We start from the raw sequence: 24,642 nt of genomic DNA on the forward strand, positions 1-24,642 counted from the left end.
AGGAATGAAAGGACAGCGAGACTTCAAAGTGCTGGAGAAGCACATGGGTTGCCTGTTCTGACCTCTTAAGGTTGCTGCTCTGTCCTAATTGATCCTCCTCCTGATCCAGTGAGGATAGCTGACTTGCATTTTAAAAACAACACAATCTGCCTTCCCTTTTTTCCAAATGACCATTGGCCTGACTGTCTTTAGTGAGAACATGGGCTGTTTCCTTTGGTAAGTTTTGCATGTGAAATGCTGAAGGAAGGTGGAAGGGGGACGTCTCGGGGTGGGCTGTCAGTAGATGCCCTTGGGTTTGCTACATGGCTTGGCTTCTGGTTCATCTCTGTGGCTGGTCTGGAGGGAGGGGACTGGGGCATCTCCACTGCTCGTCTGCCCTCCTCTGCTACACCTGGGGGCTCACAGGTGGGGTGGCTTGCGGTTGGAGCTGAGACTGGGGCGTAACGCCTCCCAGCCCAGGGCTAATTTGTTTGCCCTCTTACAGTGACCCACAAGCTGAGCTGAATCCTTTGCCTTTGCTCTACAGGATTTGAGCCCATAGCCCTTTCCGATCCTGCCTTTTGCCTACCACATGCCCCACACAGGAGCAGTTTTCCCCTTTTCCCCTCTCAGGAAGGGCACTTAGCTGGAACCTGAGCCAGGGGCAGGCACGGCATGACCTGTTCCGCCTCGGCAACCCCGAAAGGCGAGGTCCCTGCTGCCAGCAGAAATCTTCTCCCTGCACTGGTACCTTTGCAGGGGGTTATTAAATCCTCTCCTGATCGTCTCTTGGCTTAGTTGAACCAATTGAGCACTTGAGCCTGTGGCTGCACAGCAGGCTTTCCAGTTCCCGACTCATTCTCCTAATTCTTCTTGGAAGCTGTTCCATTTCCACAACCTCTTTATTTTTTTTTTTTTAGGCATGGACACCGGTGCTTGAAGGCAGCCGCCAGGAATAGTCTCACTGTGCTCTAGCAAGAGCTAATACTAAGCTCATGCTGTTCAGGATGCTCCCTGGTGTATGCAGGGTATTTTTTCCCCCTAATTATACCACTGCCCTTGAACAGCCCGACTTGTGTGTAGGAGCCATGGAGGAGATTTGGAACTGCATTTTAGGATGTATGAGGCTCATTTAGACCAACAAGTGGGCTGCAGTATTTGGCTACGCTGGCACACACGGTGCTGAGGCTGGGAGAGGAGCTCCAGCGAAGGGGACACAGCAAGGGGAGCCAGTTGCCCTTGTGACATTGGGTTTGCAGCTGATGCAGTGGAGCAGGGTTTTGCTTATGCCATGGCCTTGCATCTGAGGGTAGGGATGAAATAGTGGTAATTACTGGGAAGGATCAGCTTTCCGCTGAGCAAGTAGGTGGAAAGTCAGGCAACAAAATTAGCTGAATACACAAACAGTCCGGGCTGGAAGAGGTTCTTTCCCCAGGGAGAGATTAAGGCATGTGGTGTCTTACGTAGCAGTGATGGCCCGTGTGCTCTCACCGTGCCTTGGCGCTCTGAGCTGACAGTTGTTGAGCTGTTGGCTTTGTGCTCTGTCCTCGTTGCTCCCAGCTCCTTTCCGGTGACCAGCTGGGGTTGAATATCTTGTGACGCATGCTCACACCTTCTTGCTGCTCTTTTCCCACAGGCGGTTGGGTGCTCTGCCCCCAGCCCTTCCTCCCTGGGACACTTGAGCTCAGCTTTGCATCTTGCCTGGGTCCATACGTGACTCCCAGGCTGTGAATGGTCCTGGGGGACAGGCAGGGCTCTCCAAGCCCTGTGCCACTGGTTTGTGCCAACTGAGTTTTTAACAGCAAGGGCTGTACCCATGAGGATCATATGAGACTTCAGAAATAACTTTGGTTGCACTCAGACAACCTTCCTGAGCTTCTGGGTGGTAATACCAGCACATCGGGTCCTGAGCACGGAGCAACAGGACATTCTCTTGGCCTCTTCCCTGACACACAGGATTGCGGAGGGAAGGAGATGGGTGCAGCAGAGCATAGCAATACAAATCCGTAGGTCCTCAGTTGTTCGGTTCCTGGAAACGTAGAAATCAACAGGATGCTGTTGGTCCTGGCAGCAGGCTGGTGTGCAGTGATTTTCCTTGGCTCGCAGTAGCCGTGGCCTCCATGGGAAGCTGTTGCTGGCCAGGGCCCTGCAGGCAGTAGCTCAGTTTCCTGTGCAGGTCTGGTAACATCCTACCCAAATTCCATGAAAGGAAAAAAAAAAACCAGAAAAAAATCAATCTTTGCATGTTTTTTCTTCAAGTGGGTCATATCTGCTGTTCAGCATCAAAAGACCTTAGCAGGTGGGCACTCATTTACAACAAACTTGATGCAGGAACAAAAAGTTTTCAGCAAAACCTCAGGATTATCTTATTGCTGAGAAGGATAAGAGCTCTTCCCCCAAACCTACCTAACAGGATGTTAGATAAACACTTGGCAAGGTCCAGACGTAAAGTCCCTTGGTGGGTCAGAACTCACAGTATGTGGCAAGGCAATAAGAGGCTTGAAGGTGTCTCAAGTGGTATTGCAAATAATGTCTTTAATTCTGCTTTTAATTTATGTCTGCTAATGAGCAGGGAGGAGTACCAGAAGTCTTAAATTCAGCTCATGTAACTTGGAAAAGAGAATGAAACTTGAGGAGCCGCCAAAAAAATAGCAAAGATGTGAAAAGAGTGTAAGGAAGCTATAACCTGAGAGGATGAGAAATGAAAACTGCAGGCTACTGCGGGAGGGGGAATTCAGCCCTAAAGAGTAAGGACTTGGGACATTTCCTGTGCTGAAAGCATTGGGCTTCAAGCGTTTTGCAAATGGAGTACAGGGGCCAGGTTTCCTTGTGCAGAGCTTGGTGTGCCCCATGCTGGGTTCCCATCAGCTGCCTGGCTCCAGATGTGCAGTTGTCCTGCTCAGGGAAGTGTGGAGATGGGAGGAGAGCTCTCTGGTCGCCTCCTTCTTTGGTGTGCATACCTGGGGACATCCCCTCCCACCCCGTGCTCGGGGGCTGCTGGTGGCTCTTCATGGGCAGAAGTTAATAGGGTAGCTCTTTCAGGTGCTTGCAGGTAGAAGCTTGGCCTGGTTCTCCAGCTGGTTTTGAATCAAAGGGTCACCCTGACTCTCATGCTACTTATCTGGCAGCGTTTAGCATGGGGCGAATGATGTTAGTGTCTTGTAGCAAATTTGCCATGGATGCGTGTCACCAAAAAAGGAGTAGGGGGTGTGGGAAGAACAGGTCTGGGTTTTCTATTCCTTCTGTCCCACCCCAAACTGTCTGGGAAACCCTTATGAGGTGCCTTGAGGTGGAAATCACATGCTGCAGAGGACTGGGACCATGTTCTGCAAGGCCTGAAGGTGGCATGTGGCTTGGGCACCAACATCCAAAAAACCCCTCGGCTGTGCAGATGGGGGGGCTTTTGCCCTGCCTCCCCCAGACCCACCAGGTGGGGCAAGGCTCTGCAACTGGGAATCCCAAACCAAGAGTTTGTTCTCTGACTCCTCATGGCCAATGTTGGACAAGGCAGATGTTGAGTTGCATCTCTTCCCTCTCCTGTTCACCCAGAGAACCCCACATTCTTGGCTAGTAAATTACTAGCCTAAACTTCTCCACAGCAAACTGCAAGGTAAATAAATATTCTCTTTTAGAAACCTTTTTCCCAGTTAAATTGACCCGCTTGGTACTTTCATGCATTTCAAGAAGTCGGAACAGTTCACAATTGAAAACAAGCAGTGTTTAGCTCCTGCTGTGAAGGGAAATAGTCAGGCACCAGAAAGACTGTCATTTTAGCTGTGCTCTTACAAAAGAGGGTGTTACAGTAAACTTGCTTATTTCACTGAAGGAGAATTCAGCAGACTTGATGGAAACCGGATGAGACAGGCACGGTAAATGGATTTTGCTGGCCGAATTGAAAGCAAAGAAACATGCATGTGCGGTGGCTGGTCAAGAATTGACTGTATCTTGCAGAAACCAGGAATGAATTAGGGACAGAGAATTAGCGAGCCCTGAAACAACATCTGTCTAGCTGTATTCAAGGTTCTGTTCACCTGTGGTATGCCTCCGATGACAATTGAATGCAGGGAGCGGGGCGGCTCTGTTTAACTTCCTTGCTGCCTTTTGGCTCTATATGCATGCTGGAAGGGATAGGGGTGCCTGCCTGGGGTCTGCTCAGATGGTACTGTTGAGTTTCAGCAAGCTGTGATGCTGGGTTAAGTCTAAGGCAAGGTGAGGGGGCTTCCTCGGGGACCATTGGGGCAGAGCAAGGGAGAGGATGGGTGTCTCCCAGTGCCCAGTCCCCAGGGGAGGAATGGTACCCAGCCCTGCGTGGGGGAGTTTCTCCGATGTTTCACCACCTTTTAGGGGGTGGATTTAACTCCCCAGGGAGCACTGTGGGGGGATCATAGCGTTTCTTCCCCCACTGGTGCAGTGTTTGCTCCCTGTTCTTGCTGCAGCACTGACAGGGTGAAGTGGGACCTATCCTTCCTTGCTGAAAGCTGTGTGGAGAGCCAGGGAGATGGAGTACCGGAGAGGTGTACGGCGTCTTACCTGCGACCTCTTCAGCAGCAGCTCGCTGCCAGTAACGCAAGAGTGAGACTTGTCCTGCGGTCCTGCAGGTTTTCATCTCTCCGAGCAAAGCTACATGTTGCACCATTATAGCTACCAAAAAGGACACTGATGCTGCCTTCCCTCCTGAGCTAGGGGACTCATTTCCTCCTGGGGACACAGAGGGGTCTCTTCAGCCCCCTGGGCTGACGAGGTGGGAGCCCAGCAGGGCGGTGGGCAGCACAGTTGGGTGGACTGTGCTCCCCCCAACCCGGTGAAGGAGCCTCAGAGCTACTGGGGGCTCTGGTTACTATGGGAGAACATACACGGCAAAACAGCCTTTCTGGTGTTATCCTAAGGTAAACCAGTTTGGCAGGGAAAATTCCAAATGCCAGAATGAAATATTCTCCTTAATCATAGCCCAGCGTGTTCCTCTAGCTGAAGTTCTTCTTCCCTAACCAGAAGTGACATTGGCCAGGTCTAATGCACAACAGAGGGCTTTTGTGTAGGAGATGTGACCCAAAGTGTTAGGAAGGTGGGCTTGGTTCTTCCACATTGACCGCCCTGCCTCCCCTCTAAGCACTGAGGCAGAAACATGCTCATTAATAAAAAAAAAAGTGCTCTGCCTTTTGGTAGTGGCTCTATTTACTTTGTAAAGCAAAGTTATATTCTCCATCAGTATAAATCAGGAACAGTTGCCAGTGCTGTGTTCCTTGGCAGGCTGCTGAAACTCAGCTAGAGATGAAGAGCAGAGGGGCTTGAACAGGGGGCTGCAGTAACCAGGTAAAAACCCAGGAGGCTGCCTGGGTACAGGTGGCCTGGAAAGTGCTTAAGAAGTGCCTGTTTAACATTAGAGCGGTATATCCTACACAGTAACCCACAGAGCATTTTGATCTGTGGGCTGATAATCCAGAAATGGCTCTTGGACAGTTGGTTTGCATTTTCTATGCATTTGAAGTCAAAACACCTGGAGTCCCTCTGGATCACTGATCTTCTGTATGAGGTGCAAACTGGAGATGTGCTTGGACTCAAAGCCTTGATTACCTGGATCTTTCTTGCTGTGTTGGAAATGGCTGGACCTAGAAGCGTCTTTTTTTTTTCCTGCAGACAGATGCTGGCTGTGTCTGACCAGGTGACCAGCTCAGCATCATGGTGTTAAGGTTAACTGGAAGTCCCGTACTTCCAGGATGAGGACGGGAGGGAATCAATCTTACACTGGTCTCAGTGGCAAGGGCAAACTCAGTCTATTGCCTCTTCCAACAAAAATTAAATCCTTCAGCTTGTCAGGTGCATCAGCAGCACCTCAATTTTACAGGGGCGTCAGTACACCTCAATTTTACAGGGGTGTCAGTGTCCCTCCTGTTTCCCGTGCTGCTTGGTGCTACACGGTTCTGTGTCATCCCACCACTTCTTTCCTCTGGTCTTGTCCCATGCCAGCCTCCACCCTCTGCCCCAGGCGGCAGTGCCTGGCATCTCCATCCCTGCCTGGGTGCTGCCTGTGTCCCCCTGCCTGGCAGCAGGCACCTGGCTGCCCCCTGAGGGAAAGTGGAGCTTGCTTGCCTGGGGGTCCCAGGGGACTTGGAGGCAGGCAGTGCCCTGGGGAGCTGGAGAGCCATCACTTCCCAGGTGCTGTCCTGTTGGCACAGGCTTGCCATGAAGCCGCAGCTGATGCGGGACTGGGGAGAGGCTCTCTGTCTTGCCGGAGGGTTTGTTTTCTCTCAGTAGCCTCCTTTGCTGGCCCTGGGTTAAAGCCTTTGACCCGAGGAGGTGTGGAGAAGCTGGACTCCTTGTGGAGCATGCTGTGGGAAGGGCATCTCAGCGCTGGGTTGTGGCTGCTCGTTAGGGGGTAGCAGCATGATTTTTACCTGGTGTCGGCATGCCTGGGCTCAGCCGCCTGGCAGGAGGTTGCCTGGACCCAGAGCTGTGTTCGTCCATCTGCTCCGGTGGCTTTTGCAGCATCTGCTGAGCGCCATTCTGCTGCCAGCACCGGGGGGTGCTGCGTGGGCTGGTGGTGCTACAGGTGTGGTGGTGTCCAGCTCTCAGGTCGTGTCCTCTCTGAGTGCTTGGCTCCTGGTCTCTCCTCCTGCATCAGAAGGAGAGGCAGGGATCTGCCTCCCCCAGACACTGCAAGAGCAGGGCATTTTCAGTGTGAATTCCCTCTGTGCCCTTCGCTGGCTGAAGAAATGTCCTATTTTTTGTGCTAACGCCCCCCATGCACTTACCCATTCTCCTCTAGCAGGGTTGGGGCCCCGCTGCCCGACACCTCCTGATTTATTGGCTCTTCCTCACCTCTCCATCCTTTTGCTTATAGTCTCCCGCCCCAGCATGGCAGTGCTATGAGGAGAGCATCCATCTGGGAGCAGGTACCAGACAGCAGCGGGATTAACAGAGACATCACTGTGGTGCGTCCCAGCCTGCACCAATGCCACCTGCAGATGCCACCTCTCCTGCCAGCCAGATGCTGCCCATGGATGCTATTTTGATGGGCGGGCGGAGGCAGCGGCAGGCATGGGGAGGCCATCGAGCGCCTTTTAGCAGGAGGCCAAGGCTGCTTCTCGAAGCCGGGAGGACAATGAAGGCGCTGAAGCAGCCAGAGCGCAGCCGGGGGCAGAGGGGGACAGGCAGGCAAGGGGAAGCCATGCAAATGGGGACTTTGATGTGGCTGCAAGGAGCGGGCTGGAGCATTGTTCCTATCACATCACATCAGTTTCACATTCCTCATGCAGGAGTGATCAACGCTTTCAGGGCCAGACAAAAGAGCGGGGAGATGAACAAAAGCGAGGGGGGGGCTTTACCTACTGCAGAATAGATGTAGAGGATGAATTGCTCTCTTGGCAAGCTGTGGAGATCGGCTGGCGGTTGCTGTGCTTTAAAGCACCAGCTTAAAATTTCTGTCTTTTATTTAAAGGAGAGGAAAAAAAAAAAAGGTAGGAGAAAGGGTTTCCTGTGTGCCAAAGCGGGGATAAATAAGATAGTGTGACAAGTACCTGTGATCTTCCTGCATTCCCTTGCCTGGTCTCCCCAAGTGATGACTCTCAGCTTGTCGCAGAGGTGCATTGTGTTCTTCTTGAGATGAGGGGCTGGTAAACATGGGTTTGACCCAGACTGTGAGGTGAGAATAGTTTTAAGGGAATCTTCTTCCAAAATTAGCAATGTAAGTGGGTTTGGAAGGGGGCTGGCCGCATACAGCTGAAGACTGGGCTCTGCAGACCCATGGAGGGTGTTGGCATCAGCCCTGGTACAGGGGGAAAAGCTGTGTTGGAGGAAGCCGTGGGTGTGCCCAGCTCTCCTAAGCTGGGGTGTGAGGAGGAGGAGGGTGGAGGACACAAGGAATCACTTCATCTTTTCTGTTGGCTGTTCTGGGGATCCTGCCTCTTGCTGCAGGGGAAACTTGGTGATGTCCCTTCACCAGGCTGGGTTTTGCTGGGGCTGGAGAGCAGGGATGGGGCATGAGGCAGAATGCATGCCCGTGTGGGTGCTTCCATGCTGCCATCTCAGCCTTGACTCTGGGCTCAGCCACCGAGGCTGCAGCGACTCAGTGCTGGCTTTGCTCACCTGCTTTCCCATACCTGATCCCCCCTGGCCCTTGCCTGTCCCTGGCCCCCCTCCTCTCTCTGAGCCTGGGGTCTCCCTCCTGCCTTTGCCTCAGGTCCCTGCTTTTTCTGGTGTACACTGCTATCCGCTTATCTCAGGGAAAACGTGCATTAAGCCAACTCTCTTCGTCCCCCCGCCCCCCACCCTTATATGTGCTATCTGCAATTTGGCTTTTGCCAGTATTAAGTGGAACTGTATCCCTCAAGGATGCTCTAGCCTCTCGCATCCTTCCCCAGAAACCTTTTTCCTGTGGAAACACAAACCTTGAGCGTTGTCCCCACCTCACAGCCATCCCCTGCTCTCCCAGCCCCATGCGTGGCTCTGGCTGCCCCCCCCTTAGCCCTGACCCACGGCCCCCTCCCCTGCCTCCGGCCCCGGGCCTCTCTGCCTGAAAGGCTGTCAATCAGGCTGAATTGTCTGGTGGTTTTGTGATGTGGAAAGACTCCCACCAAGGAGTCAAGGGCCAGGCTGAGACCTTTAAACTCGATTCCATTTGCGTCTTAAATCAAACAGGAATCCAGGTCCAGGGATGGAGGGGGAGGTTTAAGGGGATGCAGAGGCTCAAAAGCCGCCGCTGCCCCCTCCGAGTTTTCCTGGAGCCCCTTCCCCACCTGTGCTCTGTGGAGGGGGGGAATGTGCCCATGGCCCTGGAGTTTAGGGCTGGTTTCCCTCTGTAGCCTTGTGCTCTGGGGCTGTCCCGAGAGGCTGGGGGGTGGCAGCAGTGCTTCCTTCAGCGCCGGCCCTTTGAACAAACCCTGCCTGGGGTGCGTGGCTGGAGGGTTGCTCTGTGCTGAGCTGGAGGCAGAGTGGAGGGAGATGCTGGGAAATGGAGACTCTGCCCTGGGGAGGGGGAGGTTTCTGGGATCTGCTGTTGCGAGCACGTGGGGATAGGGAGGTGGGCAGAGCTGTGCTCCCAAGGTCTATGGTCTCACCAGTTTGTGGTGGCTGCTGGTGCATGGGGGAATGTGGGCGCAGAGGACAGATCTGTGGCTGACTGATGCCCCGCAGATGGGTGCGAGGCTAAAAGCAATGTTTTAGCCTCCTCCCAAGACCGTACAAGGAAGTTTGACCTTTTTGGACTGTTGTCACTGCAAAGGGGAAAGTGCCCTGGTCCCTGGCCCCTGTGTGCCTGTGTCTCGGTGGCTTGAATCACGCAGTGCCTGGTGCTGCAGGTCATCCACTGGTGCCCTCGGAGGGGAGGCAAAACCCTAAGGCAGCATGTTAGGTGTCCTCAAATCCCCATCTGCTGCCAGAATAGGGCATCAGGGCAGGTGAGGAGGCTTAAATGCCCTTCATCTCATCCCTACTGCGTGCAGAGATGGGCTCAGTCTCCTGTCTGCAGAGGGAAGTTCATCTTAAATGGCCAGTTGTTATTTCTATTTTTGTTCTCTAGAAGAGGGTTTGACAGCAGCAGAGCTAGTGCTGCCTGGTTTCCCGGGGGGCTGAGCCCCATCCCATCTCATGGGGGCTACCCGGAGCCCTTACCTGGAGCTGCCAGAGAGGGGAGGGAGAGCAGGGCTGGATGGGGAGCTGGCTTTTGCAGCTCAGCCCGTGGCTTTTTCTACCTGCCCATCAGCAAAGAGTTTGTTTTTCTTTTTTCTTCCAACTTCTTTCCAAAGTCCACATAGGTGAAAGATTTCATTTTGCCTTCCTGAGGGAAAGTTGCAAATCCCTCTTACCATGACCACGTTCTGTTTTCAGGAGAAGCCTGGAGCTGCCTTAACACATGTACAAGCTCAGAAATGCAGTGGCTGTGTTTGTTTTTGTGTTCTGGGCAAAGCCAGGGCTGCTGCCAGTGCTAAGTAAATACAGAGCTGCCCTAATGAGTGACTGCAGTAGCCAGGGCCATGCTTGCTGCCTGCGCGAAACCAGATGGATCTATCTGGGGACTTGAACAGCAGCCTTCTTGCGACTAGCAAAGGCAGAGCCACTGGCGTTTGGATTACCAGCTCGCCTGTGCTTTTAACAGAGTGCCAATGTTTGACAAAACCATTAAGTTAAATTAAGCCCTGCGCATTTCAAATGGATTCGGAGACTTCTGGCTGACTCGCTATTAGCAGAGCTGTCTCTTCTCCCTTTCGTCTTTCCCCCCCCTCCTCCTCCATTTAATTCCCTCTGATGTGTAGCTGGTTTTACTGCTGACATTTAAAAGCAACACGCTGGGACTCAAGGAGAGGCCTGGCATTGGAGATGGCACTGCTGTGAGCCCAGGCATGCCTGGTCCTGCCGTGGCAGGCAGGGACAACCCTTGGAAGGTGTTTGCTCAGGGCAAGCCCCGTGTCCCGCAGAGCCTGGGCATGGGTCGGCCGGGTATGCTCCGGTCCCTGCAGAGCCCGTGGCTGCTCTGCTCTTGCCCATTGCCAGTGTTATTTACAGTGCAGGCTGCTGCTTTGCTGGGCCGTTTCCAGAGAGTGGAGGAGGATGCTCTGCTCTGAGGGGCTCGCAGCACAAGGGCAGGGGATAGCAGAAAGCATCGGTGGGAGCAGGAGCAGCAGCAGCAGCGTCTGTCCCAAGTCACCTTGACTTGCCTTGGGCGAAAGTGAAGGGCTTTAAAGAGGCACAGGGATGACCTTGTAAATGGATGCATGACCCAACTGCTCCCCTGTGGTGTCGGCTGCTTCCTCATTTGCACAGCTGCATCTCAACTGTGCAAGCTCTGCTAGTCACCGGTGTGAGAAATGCCGTCAGCTTCCCCCTGCCCGTCCCATGTAGCTTTTCTTGGGGCACCACTGTGGGACCTCACTGCCGCTGCTGGTAGAGCTGTTGCTGCCCTGGAGCATGTGTTGGGGGCGAGCTGTGGAATGAGCAGAAAGCATGGGGGGGGGGGGGGCACCAGCCCACTTGTGCCACTGGGATGTGGAGGGATGGATGTCCTCTGCTTGGGCACCAAAGGCAGCTGCATCGTTGCAGCTGTGCTGGAGTGTGAGCGTGATCAGGAAAGAGGGAGGGTGGTGGCGTGGAGTGCGCTTAAAGGCCAGGGATAGAAAAACACTGAATGTTACAGTATGGGAGTGAAGGTTTTCCAAGTACTAAATGTGCTGAGGAGGATCTGATGGAACTTGTGGACTAGGGAGAAGAGACAGCAGCTGGGTGGTGGACCTAAGCTGGAAGAGGCTTGCTGGCGTCCGAGGCATGCAGCACTCTTATCTGCTGCCCTGTTGTCCTGGTCCGTGGAAGCACATTGTGCCAAGTGCCGTCCTGGCAGATAACATCCCACATAGCAGCTCCTGTTGCTCTGCCTGCAAGCTTCAAAATATTAATTGCAGATGATATGGGGACTGCAAGCTTTGGCAAGAGCAGGGCTGCACTGCTGGAGCAGTCTTCCTGCAGAGCAGGTCACTGCTCCTTGCACTGAAATCGCTCTCAAGCAGCTCTGCTCATGTGCACCTCTTTGCCCCTTGGTCTTTGCTGCCTCAGCCCCATGTGTATCAGGTCGCTCTGAGTTGTGCCCTCTTGATAGGCATCTTGATGCAGCTCCGCTCTTTCTCTCCCTGCTGCAACTTGGCTGGAGGGGAGCCAGAAGCTGCTGGAGGAGAGACTTCAGCAGAAGGACAACATGGTCGGTCTTGGGTGTGCAAAGCTGGAGTGTTGAACTGTGGGAAGCACCTCTGGGTGAAGACCTGGAGGAGGCTCAGCACCACGAAGCCAGCTCCCGTAGACACCCGGCACGCAGTGCCCATTGCAATCTCTTCCTGCTGGGGGCAAACACCCCCTCCCCCCCACCCCCCCTCCATCAGTGTCTTATTTCTCTGGGTGCTCTTGTTATTTCCATGTTCATTAATGCTGATACGCTCAATTGCATCAGCTCGTTTCCAGGGACCAAGTGCAATCCTGCGCCTTCATTTGCATCCCCGCTGCCTAGCTGTTGCCCAGGCAATGCCAGGTGCTTTGACATCATTACCCAGCCGACTGGCATCCTCTCTGCCCCATTAACCTTGCTGTAATTGACTTCGAATTGAAGGAACAGGGGGGTGGAAACTGTGTTGAAATGGCAACTGTTTGCATAGCTGTGGAGCAGGGATCTTTGTTTTTTGAAGGGAAAACTGACAGTCGGTTATGGCTACAACTAAATTTGGGAAGGGTTTCTTGCCCTCTGAAACCTGTGTAGTCTGTCTTGGTTTACAGTATTTCCCCACCGCTATGTCCTGTGGGAATGTGATGTCAAAACTCCTTGGTGGTTGTCAGCAGGGAAATTCAGAGGGTTTGTGGAAGAGAAGAATGGTGTCAGAGATGCTGAGAGCAGTGGGTCTGTGCAGCCTGGGGAAGGGAAGGTGGAGAAGGGTGTTGGGGGAGGGGAAGGTATTGCTGTTTTGAGCTCCTTGATGAGTGAGGAGAGGCAGGAGATGGACTCATTTTTGGAAGTACACAGGGACAGGGCAGCAGACAACAGCCTAATTTGGAGCATCTGATTGCCCATCAGGCACTCAGAAGTATCTTGTCCCCATGAGTGTGGAAAAACACTGCAAAAGGAGCGAGAGATGGGATATTGAAATAGCATAAAACTTCCCTGGAGGTTTTCCTATTTAAAAGTAGAATTGGCTTTTGTCATGTTTTATTTTTGCCCCCTTTTGAGCCAAAGTCACTCAAACAGATGCTTCGCTACAGAATCTCTATCACTGAATTGGCAACGTCCAACGAGCTTCACTGAGCAGTTTTCTGTCAACTTGAGTCAATTTTATTTATTCACCTTCTGCTTGCACAGCACCATGGTCGCCAAGTCTTTCTGCGTTTGCTTGTGATTCGTGCTGGATGTAATTCGTTAGGCTTAATTGAGCTGCCTGAGGTGAAGGGCGGTGCGAGAGAGGATGGATGGAGACCTCAGCATCAGCTGCTTGATGGCCAAACTCAGAAGAACTGGTCCTGCTCCAGCAGAGCCCCTGCACAAGGCAGGTCGGTCCAGCCTGGGCAAGAGCTGTGCTTCGCTGTGCAAGAGAGGGGCTTCCCGCCTGCTTCAAAGTTGGGACATAGGGGAGTAATACTTCAAGCTTTACTGTCCCTTATTAAGGAATTATTGCTCATTATTTATTAATATTACTATTTAATTACTTATTACCTGATACTTATCAAGAGAGGAGGTGATTCTGCACTGTGTTTCTGAGCTTTCCAAAAGGCAGAGCTGAGAAACTTGTGGCAGGAGGGGTTTCTTCAGCTCTAGGATCTCAGCTGACCTGATCTTACCTATCTGGCATGGACTGATGCTTGCATTGCTTCATCTCCTTGTCCTCGGCAAGGCGCAGGGCCAAGCAAAATGGGGACTTGTGGTACAAATCTTTTAAGTGCCGCTGGGGTGTGGTGATGGGGAGACTGTTCATCCCCTCCCAGCACGGAGATCTTTGGCTGAGGGGAGCCCTGGAGCTGTCACCTGCAATTGCTGTGTTATAGGAAGAAGTCGGGTGGAGGCAATTTCTGGTGCTTGTGGGTGCTGACTTGGGGTTTGCACTTGGGTCTGACTGTCAGCTGGGAGAGTGTTTGAACCTTTGGTTGTCACAGTGGTTGGAGGCAGGTCAGGGCTGGAAGAAGTGGAGTATTGAGAGATCGCTGGGCTGGCGTGTGCAGCTCGAGCTGGCAGCAGTGCGACTGTGTCCCCAGCAGCTTTCCCAGGAAATTCAGGCCCCTCATACTGCAGTTGCAATCAGCGAGCCATGGTGTGACAGGCACAGCTCTGCCTCTGTTTCCCCTAGAGCTAACAGAGCTTGGTATCAATTAGCAGCTTAATTTGTAATTAATAGCTTGCTCTCTTTTTTTTAAATAGCTTGCAGAGGGGGCTGACACAAGAGGCTCATGCAGCCTGCAACATGCTGCCATCAGCTGTCTGGGAGCATCCTGAGATTTGAGGGGTGGGTTTGGACATGGAGGTTGTGGGAAAGCAGGGAAACAGCCCTGGCAGACACAGGCTGTCCTGGAGATGAGCCTGGGGGCTCAGAGCCTAATGCTTTTCTGCCTTCGCATCTAGGAGCACTGGCTGATCATCCTGGGGCAAATCTTGCTTTACCCTGTAGCACTATGATGCAGAGATCCATGCTGGGAGGATTTGGGCTGGACCTGGGTGTGCTGTGTTGAGAGGGGCGTGCAGAGCAGTCGGGGTGCTCCACTGTCCTTCCATGCCCGCAGTCCTGTGATAGCCACCCCAGCAGTGCTGGAGGTTGTCTGTGTGTCTGGTGGGTGCTGCAAGGGGCTGGCAGGGCCATCGCTGCCCTTCGCACGTGGGAGCTGCTCCAGCAGCACAGGTTGCTTGGCTGGGTGGTTGCGTGTGTCCCAGAGCTGCGGTCCAGCTCAGGATCTTCCTGTCTGGGGTTGACTCATGTCATCTTCCTTGCAGCTCTTGGTGGGCTTCCCTTTCCTTTCCATATGGCTTATTACTTTCTCGGCCACACCAGCTCATGGCAGTGTGTGGGGACTCCAGCCTGCTGAGAGCCTTTTGCACAGGGACCAAAGGTCCCTGCAGTGAAGGAAATTGGGGCTGCACTGCTGAGAGGGCAGCCCAGGTAGATGTGACCAGCCCAGTGCCACCCAGTGGGGATGAACTTGGGCTTCCTCATACCCTGTGGCTGCATGCTCAGTGTTGCTCTTAAAGTAGCCTTCCTCATACCATCCTGCCAGGAACGGCTTGATGTGATGATGATGATACCTCTTTTTTCCTATTCCTCATTCTGCTCCATCCTTCTCTGACATGCTCCCTCCATGCGAGCGGTCCAAAAGGACTCCTGTGCATTCCTTCCATCAATCTGCACAGTCAGTATCTCTCGCTTTTCTCAGCACCTCTACTGGTTGGCGTAGGACAGAGAAGAGCTGTTGTTCTCTTTCTTCAGCATTTTTTCCTGAATAACTGGTTGCTGCTTCATTTTCTGAGAACAGCAAAAAAAGTGACTGTGACCTGTGCAGGGAGAAAAACGCTTCTATACTTCACCTTGCAGAGGAGATGGCACAGAAAACGCAAAGTGGATATATGTGCAGCCATGGGAACCATTGGAGAGCAGTGGCAGGATGCCAGTGCTGGGGATGCTGTGCATGTCTCTGGCTGGGTGGGACACTGGTGTCTGAGGGACAGCTGGTCTTACGTCACTCCAGCCTCATCTTCCCTGTGTGAGTGATGTAGCTGGGTTTGAGTTGGTTTTTTTACCTTTTCAAGGCTTCTCAATGCTCAGCTGTTCAAGCCAAGTGTTCCCTTAGCACTTGAGGCACTGTCTGTGCAGGCAGAGATTTGCATTTGAGTTGCTTGGCATTCGTTTACCGTCCAGTGGGTCTTACTCTGGAAAGGTCTGTAGTCAGGGCAGAAGCTGAGTTAATTTGCACTGGAAGGCAGGCACGCTTTGTTTTGCATGTTGGTTTCTTCTTGCAGAAATCCCATTTGAGGTATTTGTTCTATTCTATTATTGAAGCGGTGTTAGGGGGCATGGCAGCCTCCCTGCAAGGTTGGGAAAAGAAAGAGCTAGCCTGAAAGGTGCAAATGAAACCCGTACTCTGCTATAAACAGCTACTGCACTGTTAACGTGGACCCTTCTCCAGCGTTTTGATGTTCTTTGCCTGAGACTGAGGAAGAAACGCTCACCAAACCAGTCCTGTGGGAAGCAAAGCAGGCTCCAGAGCTCAGTTTGCAGCTAGATTGGATGAAACGCTTCTAAAATTCAGGGGAAAAGTGCCAGAGGGTCTTTAACTCTCATTTGAATCAGCTTATGAAATGATCAGACGGGGCACGGCATTTCGGTACAGCTTACCTAGGAAGATGGATGCTTGGGTAGAGCAGCTGGGTCTGAGGGTCCCTGTGGAGACCACGGGGGGAGCGTGGGGAGGTGGCTGCAGCACTGCACAAGCTGGAGGTGGTTTGGTCTGCAACTTGGTGACACAAAGGCTTTGTTCTTCCTTACCTGGGTGCCAGACTTGGGACCTGTGGGTCATATCCTATGTCTTCCCGCAGTTGCTTCCTTTTGGGATTGCCCCAGAGCCCGCTGCCAGCACCCGGCAGCGTGCGGTGTTATTGTTCCTGGCCTGTGCATCCCAGGGAGCCGTCACCACCGATGGCCCTGTGACCATGGATGCAGCTGGAGGGCTCCCCATGGGCTGGGGCAGAGATGCCCCAAAAGCATCTCTGTGGGGACAGCAGCTCCAGCTGTGAATCCAGAGGAGATGAAAACCAGGAAAGGCCATAAACCCTGTTGGCTATTAAGAAGCTGTTGGTGACTCTGTGCTCGTCTGTGCTTTGGAGATGGCGTTTGCACCGTCTCCAACTCGTCCCAGCCTGGGGCTACCTTCAAGGCCCCAAATACTCCTTTTTCATGCCCTGCAGCAACATCAGCACAGCTTTGACAGGTAGAAGGTGATCGCTGCGGACTGGCATCAGCACTTGAGCTTTCCTTTACCTCCCCTTGCACCATGTCCAGCCCGGGAGGGAGCTGGGAGAGGCATCGATCAGTGGTGCCAGGGCTGTGCTGCCCACAGAGGGGCTGGTGCTGCAGCGAGCCGGCTGCGGGCTGCACAGGGTTAAGCAGACATTGACAGAAAACAGGAAGAGAGGACAAAAGCAAGTCTGCTGTAATTATGTAGCATTTATTATTAATACGCTGGAATTGCTGGAAGCAGCCTCTGTAATGTGAATACTGATACAGAGGTTCAGAAGACAATTTAGCTCTCATCTGTCTGTTTATTAGCTCCCTCAGCTCTGGCAGGCAACGAACTAAAGCCTCATTTGCTACTGCCTTGTTGCCCCCCCCTCCTTCCCCCCCCAAACTCCTTGCTGTTTCTATAAAGAAACCTGTTCTTTGTTCATCCTCCCGCTGGGCGCTGCAGCGATGCGCGGCGTGATCCCGGATAGCAAAGCAGACTTTAATCCTTGACCTGAGCCTGCCTGTTTGCAAGGCTGGGCCCAGAGCGTGGTGCTGGGCTGTGCAGAGCCATTGCCTTTCCGAGGGCAGCACAGCTATGGCTGATGCTGGCTTGGAATGTCCCAGCTCCAGGGTGCAGAGGTGCTCATCCTCGCGGCAGCAGCTGTAGCGAGACCATATTGCGTGGGCTGGCACGACTTGGGGTCCCCAGTTCCTAACGGGGTTGTGAGGAGTGGAGAGGGCAGGGGAGCGATGTGTTGCTTTAGGAGGCTTGCTAGGAAATAATTAAAGGCTGCTGGGGTGGAGAGAGCAAGAAGTTAAACCAGCTGTCAGGAGGTGCAACAGGTTTTCCTTTTTTTTCCATGGCTTGGTAGGATCTGTCATTCTAGTTTCTGTCCAAGTTTCTGAGCTTCAGCCTGTTCTGTTTTTTTTTTTTTTTTTTTTTTTTTTTCCTTGCATATACTGAGCATATAGGACATCCATTCCCTTATGTATTATACAGTAGTTTAAAGAGGATTAAGACAATAGCTAATCTAAATGATGAATGATGTAGATTGCTCAGCCTGTGAGGCACTGGGGTTTTTCTTGCACACAGATTAGTCAGCTCAGTAGCTAAATATTGGGGCAAACAGTATAAATCCGTGTAGATAAGCCTCTCTGGCTTGAATAGGCTACAAGGATTTCAAAATGGGCTTCGACACTGCTCTGCGTCTTGTGACAGCATCTGCGGCCGCGTCGCTGACATGACGGGTGGGGATGGAGACCTGATGGCCGCTGACGTGCAGCCCGGGTGGCTGAGGAAATAAAGCATCCAGTGCTTCCCGGTCGATGCCGTTATCAGATATGGATGGGGGGAGTCGAGGGAGGGGATCAATGCCTCTTGCCTCCCTGCCACTGGAGCCTGATCGAGCCTTGGAGATGACAACGGGATAATGTGGGCTGGTGGGGTTTTGCTTGAATGAAGAGGCTGGTGAGGCTGGTCTGTGTCCTCCCTCCCAGCATCAGCACCGGGATGGTGCTGGCAGCCCCCAGGCAGCACGACCCGCAGGAGAGAGCTTGTCCTGGCATGGGACTGACAGCGGGTTTTTCTTAAGCTCTGAAGCAGAAGGGTTTAAATCTTTTATTTATATGTCTGGTCGAGTCTGTCAGAGTTGTGTCAAATATTTTTGACAGGCAAAAATGCCATTTGCTTCAGCTTAATGAAAAATGATTTTTTTTTTTTTTTTTTTCCTCAGGAACTAAAAGAATTGTAGTTTCAATTGCAAACCCAAAAAGCTCCTCAGGAAAAAAACTCCACGAAACAAAACCAAAAAACCTTCTGGTAGTTGTAAGAGTTGGCTGTTAGAAGACACCATCAGTTGGTGTTTTGGGTCTGTGTAAAATGAGGGTCTAGAGAGTGTTCAATCATATGGTATCTCCTTTTATGAAGCTTTCTGGGCATATTATTCTAATGACGTTTAATGGCACTGATTTCTTCATCTTAACTGAGTGTGTCTTCTCCCAGTCCCACATCATTTTAACTCATTCCTCATTTGAGAAGTACAAGAGCCAGTACTGGCTTGACTCAGTGCAGGCGAAGAGCCGTCCTGCCGGCTGTCTCGTCCTGCTGGTGGGGATGCAATCCTCCCAGCATTTGGCTGGCGAAGGCTGAGGCTTGTGTTGAGTGAGGCAAAGCTTGCATCAGGACCGGGATTTATCAGAGGACATGTTCTCCTTGAATCTTCCCTGCTCCTCTTGAAATAATTTGTTTTCTGCCATTTAACAAGGAGCTGTATGAACATCGTGGTTTGATCAGCACAGTTTATGTAGGCTGAGGCCCTGTGGCTATGTCCTGTCACCTCCTTCTTCCCTTTTCCTCTTCCCAGGCTGAAAAGTCTTGATGTGCTTGGCGTGCCCCGATGCAGAAGCTGCTTTGTTCCCCATCCCCGTACCTCTTGCAGTCTCACCAATTCCCTTTTTGAGGTGTGAGGACCAGAGCTGTGTCTGGTGTCCAAGTGGTAGTTGCATAGTAGATTTGTACAGTGGCAACATGGTCCATTTTGGGGCAGAGGGGTGCTGGATCCTGTGGCATAGCTCTTCTACTCTGCAGGACACAGGTACAAGCTCTGCTCAGAAAAGCAAGGTGGATCTGTGTCTGGATTTCATCTTGTTTCTTCACTGAGTGAGATCTGGATTAAAATTTAGCCTGGATTGTGGTTGGCTGTGTGGAAGGTCTGCACATTGAACCCCCCAGCCAGCTGGGTAGCATGGTGCTACAACAGATGGGTCTGAGGATGCTGCAGGTATGGGAAAAAGTTTGGGGGTTTGGTGTGTTTTGGTGTGTTTTGGTTTTTTTGTTTGTTTGTTTTTTGTTTTTTTTTCCCCACCTTGTGAGATTCAGGCAAGGCTGGCTTTGCCTGAGCCCTCCTCTTTGGAGACACATGTCCCTTTTCCATGGCCTAATCCAGTGTGCAGCAAGGGAGACTCGTGCTTGGGTACCAGCTGGGAGAAGGGTAGGGCAGTGGGGCAAGCCTACGGACACTGACCACTCATCCTGCAGCTGAAAGGTTTGTCGTGTGCATCCTGAGTCAGGATCAGGCTGTGTCACAGCCCGGTCCCCTGCCTTACATTGCATCCCCTGGGAGCTGTCAGGAGGCTGCCTGAGCTGTGCGGTAACATGGGTCTCGGGGATGCAAGCAAGGTCAGATGTCTGCTCAGAAATGAGATTGGCGATGATGCCACCGGTGCTGACAAATGGCCTGTCGTTAATCTCTGACTCACAGCAGCAGAGAGGGCAGTGGTGGAAGAAACCCATGAGGTCACTTGCAGCCTCTCTCCCCTGGGAGCTGCACACGGCTTCCACCCTGAACCTTTCTGGATGGGGTGGGCGCCCATCCCCAGGGACGGTGGGTCTCTTCCTACAGGCCTGCCCTGAGCGTGTGTGTGTGCAGGCGAAGGTGCACGGCATAGCTCCAGTCTAGTTCCTAAGCATGGTGCAGGCGGCGTGAGCCCTGCAGCCCTTGTTGGGGACCAGATTCCTGCATACGGCATAGTTCCAGCTCAGCTGTGGTACAAAGGGGATGAAGGTTGAAACGAAGCTTGTGTTTTCGATATGTTGCAATACCGCTGCGATACACGAGGTGCTGTAGTGCTGGGAGACACTGCAGGAAGCTGGGGGAGACTAGACCTGGGATGCTTCAGCCCTGGCTGTGCTCCCCCGTGCTAGCTCATTGCCAGGGGCCAGTTCTGCTGGGTGCTCAGCCCTCTTGTGGAGCAGCCTTCACCTCCTCTCTAGCCTTTTGAGTCTCTTTCTATGCTTTTTATAGAAAGGAGGTCCTTCCTCAGTTGCAAAAGACTCCTCGGAGGTTGTAGCCCAAACAGCCAGGGCCCCCCATGGTACCGGATGCTGGTGGAGATGCTGCGCTCACTGCTCAGCCATGCTGGAGAGCTGCACAGGGGCTGAGCTGTGTTTCAGGGCTGCTGTTGATGCTGCGAGTTCAAGCTTTGCACATGTGTGGGGAACAGGTGACTTTCTCCTCTGAATTATTTGTTGGGGTTTTTTTAATCTCTTTCATGAGGAAGGGAGGCTGCTATTCCACCTCTGACACCCTCCAGGCGCTTGAGCCCCTCTGCTAGCTCTGGGGAGGTGATGGGCAGCAGGAAACAGGGGCACATGGGACTGGGTGTCTTTGCTTGGAAGGGCAGAGAAGGGTGCACTGGTGGGGAAGAGGAGGTGCTGGTTTTGAGTGCGAGGGCTGCTGTGAGCCCAGGCTGCAGCAGCCACGGCGCAGCCCAAGCTGTGCCTCCAGGATCCTCCCCCTCCGCCTTCGCTGGGCTACGATTTCATTTTTCACTTTTCTTCCATCCCCTCTTAACTGGAAGAAGTCCTAAATAAAGTTGCTGTCACTTTTATTTATGGGCGCAGGGGAAGAGACGGACAAAAAGCCTGTGTGCTCCTGACAGCTACAAAGCAGCCGGCTGTTTTTCTTCGTTTGCATTGGCCAAGCAATCGATCTGGGCACAGGCGAGCACCCTCCTCGGGTGCATGGGGCTCCCGTGTCCCCCTGCCTGGGGGGCTTGGGGAGGATGGATGGAGGGGGCTCTGCATCCTGGCTCCTGGCCATGGGGCTGTTGCAGGGCCAGGCTTCTCCAGGAACACCTGTCCTAAAATCCTAGACCCCTGAAAATACAGATGCGTGAACTTGCCTGCCTTAAAAATCTATCACAGGCTTCTTGTCTCCATCTTGATTGGTTCCAGTGAGGTCAACTTTTTTTAATAACTTCTGGACTTCGGCAGGGAAAACTATTTCCTTCAGGAAATAATATAATTAAGGTTGCCTGACACTTCTGATTATAAGCCCCTGTCTTCAGTTGCTTGAAACTACGCCAGCCTTTAACCATTTGGACTGAAACTTCACATGTCTCTGCCTCCGGCTGAATTTTTTTGGAAAATTTTAGCAAAGAGGGTTTTAAGCTGTTCTCAGAACGCAGTTTGGGGGAGAAAAAGGCACTAGTTTATCCACAGCTTAAAAAAAAAAAAAAAAGAAAAAGAAAAAAGAAAAATTCTTGCAGTTATTGTGATGGCGAAACTCTAGTACCTTTGCGCTGTGAGACCGGGTCTGATAGTTATGGGGAAGGTTTTCGGCCAGGTGTCAGGGATCTGCTTGTTGCTGACGCCACGAAAATCCACCTTCCCCGTGCCAAGTTGCAAGCCTCTGAAAAACGCTGCTGTGTGGGTGTATTATATATAGTGTGTGCGGGGAGGTAGTGGCCGCTCGGCTCCCACAGCAGGATCTGCGCTGCTCTGAGCACATGTGAGTGCAAAACCTACGTCCCAGCTCTTGCATGCACGGGATGCCTTGCTAGCTGGGAAACCACGGGCCCCTTCTGTTGGTACAAGTAAAATTCCTAGGTCCCTGATAGACATCGTCCTGGCTTGCGCTGGGGAGAAAAAAATTTTGGGAAATGCTGTGTTTGGCGCAGGGGAAGAGACGGACAAAAAGCCTGTGTGCTCCTGACAGCTACAAAGCAGCCGGCTGTTTTTCTTCGTTTGCATTGGCCAAGCAATCGATCTGGGCACAGGCGAGCACCCTCCTCGGGTGCATGGGGCTCCCGTGTCCCCCTGCCTGGGGGGCTTGGGGAGGATGGATGGAGGGGGCTCTGCATCCTGGCTCCTGGCCATGGGGCTGTTGCAGGGCCAGGCTTCTCCAGGAACACCTGTCCTAAAATCCTAGACCCCTGAAAATACAGATGCGTGAACTTGCCTGCCTTAAAAATCTATCACAGGCTTCTTGTCTCCATCTTGATTGGTTCCAGTGAGGTCAACTTTTTTTAATAACTTCTGGACTTCGGCAGGGAAAACTATTTCCTTCAGGAAATAATATAATTAAGGTTGCCTGACACTTCTGATTATAAGCCCCTGTCTTCAGTTGCTTGAAACTACGCCAGCCTTTAACCATTTGGACTGAAACTTCACATGTCTCTGCCTCCGGCTGAATTTTTTTGGAAAATTTTAGCAAAGAGGGTTTTAAGCTGTTCTCAGAACGCAGTTTGGGGGAGAAAAAGGCACTAGTTTATCCACAGCTTAAAAAAAAAAAAAAAAGAAAAAGAAAAATTCTTGCAGTTATTGTGCCGAAGAAACTCTAGTACCTTTGCGCTGTGAGACCGGGTCTGATAGTTATGGGGAAGGTTTTCGGCCAGGTGTCAGGGATCTGCTTGTTGCTGACGCCACGAAAATCCACCTTCCCCGTGCCAAGTTGCAAGCCTCTGAAAAACGCTGCTGTGTGGGTGTATTATATATAGTGTGTGCGGGGAGGTAGTGGCCGCTCGGCTCCCACAGCAGGATCTGCGCTGCTCTGAGCACATGTGAGTGCAAAACCTACGTCCCAGCTCTTGCATGCACGGGATGCCTTGCTAGCTGGGAAACCACGGGCCCCTTCTGTTGGTACAAGTAAAATTCCTAGGTCCCTGATAGACATCGTCCTGGCTTTCTCTGGGGAGAAAAAATTTTGGGAAATGCTGTGTTTGGCTTTTTTTTTTTTTTTTTTTGGTAAGAAGTGGTTCTGTTATCCCTTAGCCCTTGCCGTAGCTTGCAGACGCATCATGTGTGGGATATGCAGCATGCAATGGGTGCTGGGTTTCCCTCAGGGTTTTGCAGGGACCTGTTTAAACAGTGCTTTTGCATTGCAATAGCTGCAGGTTCCTCCTATCTCAGCTCATTGCTACAGAAATGGCCAAAACAAGAGTATTTCTTGGGGGCAGCCCAGCCAGGCCTTATAAAGCAGGTGTCACGTTGATGAAGTGTCCTGACTGGGGCATTGCTGGGACCTCAGGTCCTGAGTGATGTGGGGTGAGCTCAGGACTGGTGCAAGGCCTCCTGCAGGGACCTGCCCCAGGAATTGTCCCTGCTCTGTGGCTGGTGGTATTTGCTCCTTACGTGAGCCTGTCTGAGCTGTGGTCAAGGCTGTCCCCTGGTTTTGGGCCAGTCTTAGCTCACAGAACTTCATGCTCATGCCCTGAGCTAGGTCTTTCAGCTGGTGACCTGCTTTGAGTGTGCTGAGCTCCTCCAAAACCCAATTTGACGTCAATTTGGGGTTCTTAAAAAGCAAATCCATGCTTTCACTTCCATGGGGAAAGCTGGGCTGCTGGACCTGTGGCAGGGATAGCTCGTCCTACCAGGACAGGGCACAGAGGTGGCAGGGGGTGTCAGTCCTTCCCGTATGAGCAAGTTTCAGGGACATCTCTCAGCCAAGGCATTGGGATTTTGCACTTTGTACCCAGCATAATGCACTGTCCCTGCGAAAGCCGTGTCCTTATGGCTTGAGCAGAGGACGCTGCAAAAGCCTCCCTGAGGGTGCTCGGTACTAAACCTCTCTCTCTTGTCCTATTCCTGCCAAGCTGGAGTGACAGCCCAGGCGGGTCCCTGCCAGGTAGTGACAAACGAGCCTCGCCGCTTGCTGCAGCCTGGTCTCCTCTGTTCCGCTTTGTCTGCGGGTAAAAAAAAAAAAGAAAACCAAACCCAAAACCTAAAAAGTTGCTTTGGCATTGCAGAGCGAGGGGAGGCTTGGTGGGGAGGAGGAGCCCTCTCCCCTCTTGCCAGTCACTTGTCAGCTTGGGGGTGCCTGGCAGAGTGGGTTTTGAGTGATGGGGCGTTGCGGGTGTTGGGCTTGGGGCAGCTGGAGTTAAATTTCTCAGTGGCTGACACCTGACAAGCATGATAAATTGCGGCACGCCATGCGCTGCCGGCATGACAAACGGTCCTCTTCCCTCCTTTTAAGCTCTGGGAAAACTTTTTAATTATTTCCCAACGCTTTGCAAATGAGGGTTTCTCCATCAGGCACCCAGCGGAGTTTGGGAGGGGAGGGGAGGTTGCATGTTATTTATTTATTTAGGTTTTGTACATGAGTGGGGGATGGATGGGGGTTGGAGTTGGCGTTTCTGGAGCATCCTCCTGCTGATTCGCCCAGGCTTTGGATGGGGTCCCAGGGAGGGCTCTGGCGAAGCTCGTCGGCTCAGGGTCGGGTGCTAATTAAAGCACGTGGTGTTCCAGGCTTGGAGTCACTGTCGCCCTTGGGAAAGTGTCTCTGCAGGAGTGACTCCCAGACTTCCCTCTTGCCAGTGGAGTTTGGCTCCTATTTTTCATTTTTAATAATGCAGAACCATAAGACTTTTTTTTTTCTTTTTTTCTCTCCTCAAAGCATTTAACAAGGGGGGGGGGGGGAGGGGGGGGCGCACAACTGCCGCA

At 52.4% G+C, this 24,642-nt stretch overlaps 1 protein-coding gene across 1 annotated transcript in view; it reads left to right on the forward strand.

Annotated features, from left to right (window-relative positions):
* CNTFR (ciliary neurotrophic factor receptor) overlaps positions 1 to 24,642 on the forward strand; it is a 215,629-nt gene that overhangs the window by 20,945 nt on the left and 170,042 nt on the right. The window contains exons 2-3 of the mRNA XM_035902723.1: positions 2,477 to 2,486; positions 4,257 to 4,295. The gene's annotated coding sequence lies outside the window, so the exon portion shown is untranslated. The remainder of the gene's footprint in view (positions 1 to 2,476; positions 2,487 to 4,256; positions 4,296 to 24,642) is intronic.

Source organism: Egretta garzetta, unplaced genomic scaffold (assembly GCF_000687185.1).
Source record: "Egretta garzetta isolate BGI_Z169 unplaced genomic scaffold, ASM68718v1 scaffold59, whole genome shotgun sequence".
In the NCBI taxonomy this organism is placed as follows: Eukaryota; Metazoa; Chordata; class Aves; order Pelecaniformes; family Ardeidae; genus Egretta; species Egretta garzetta.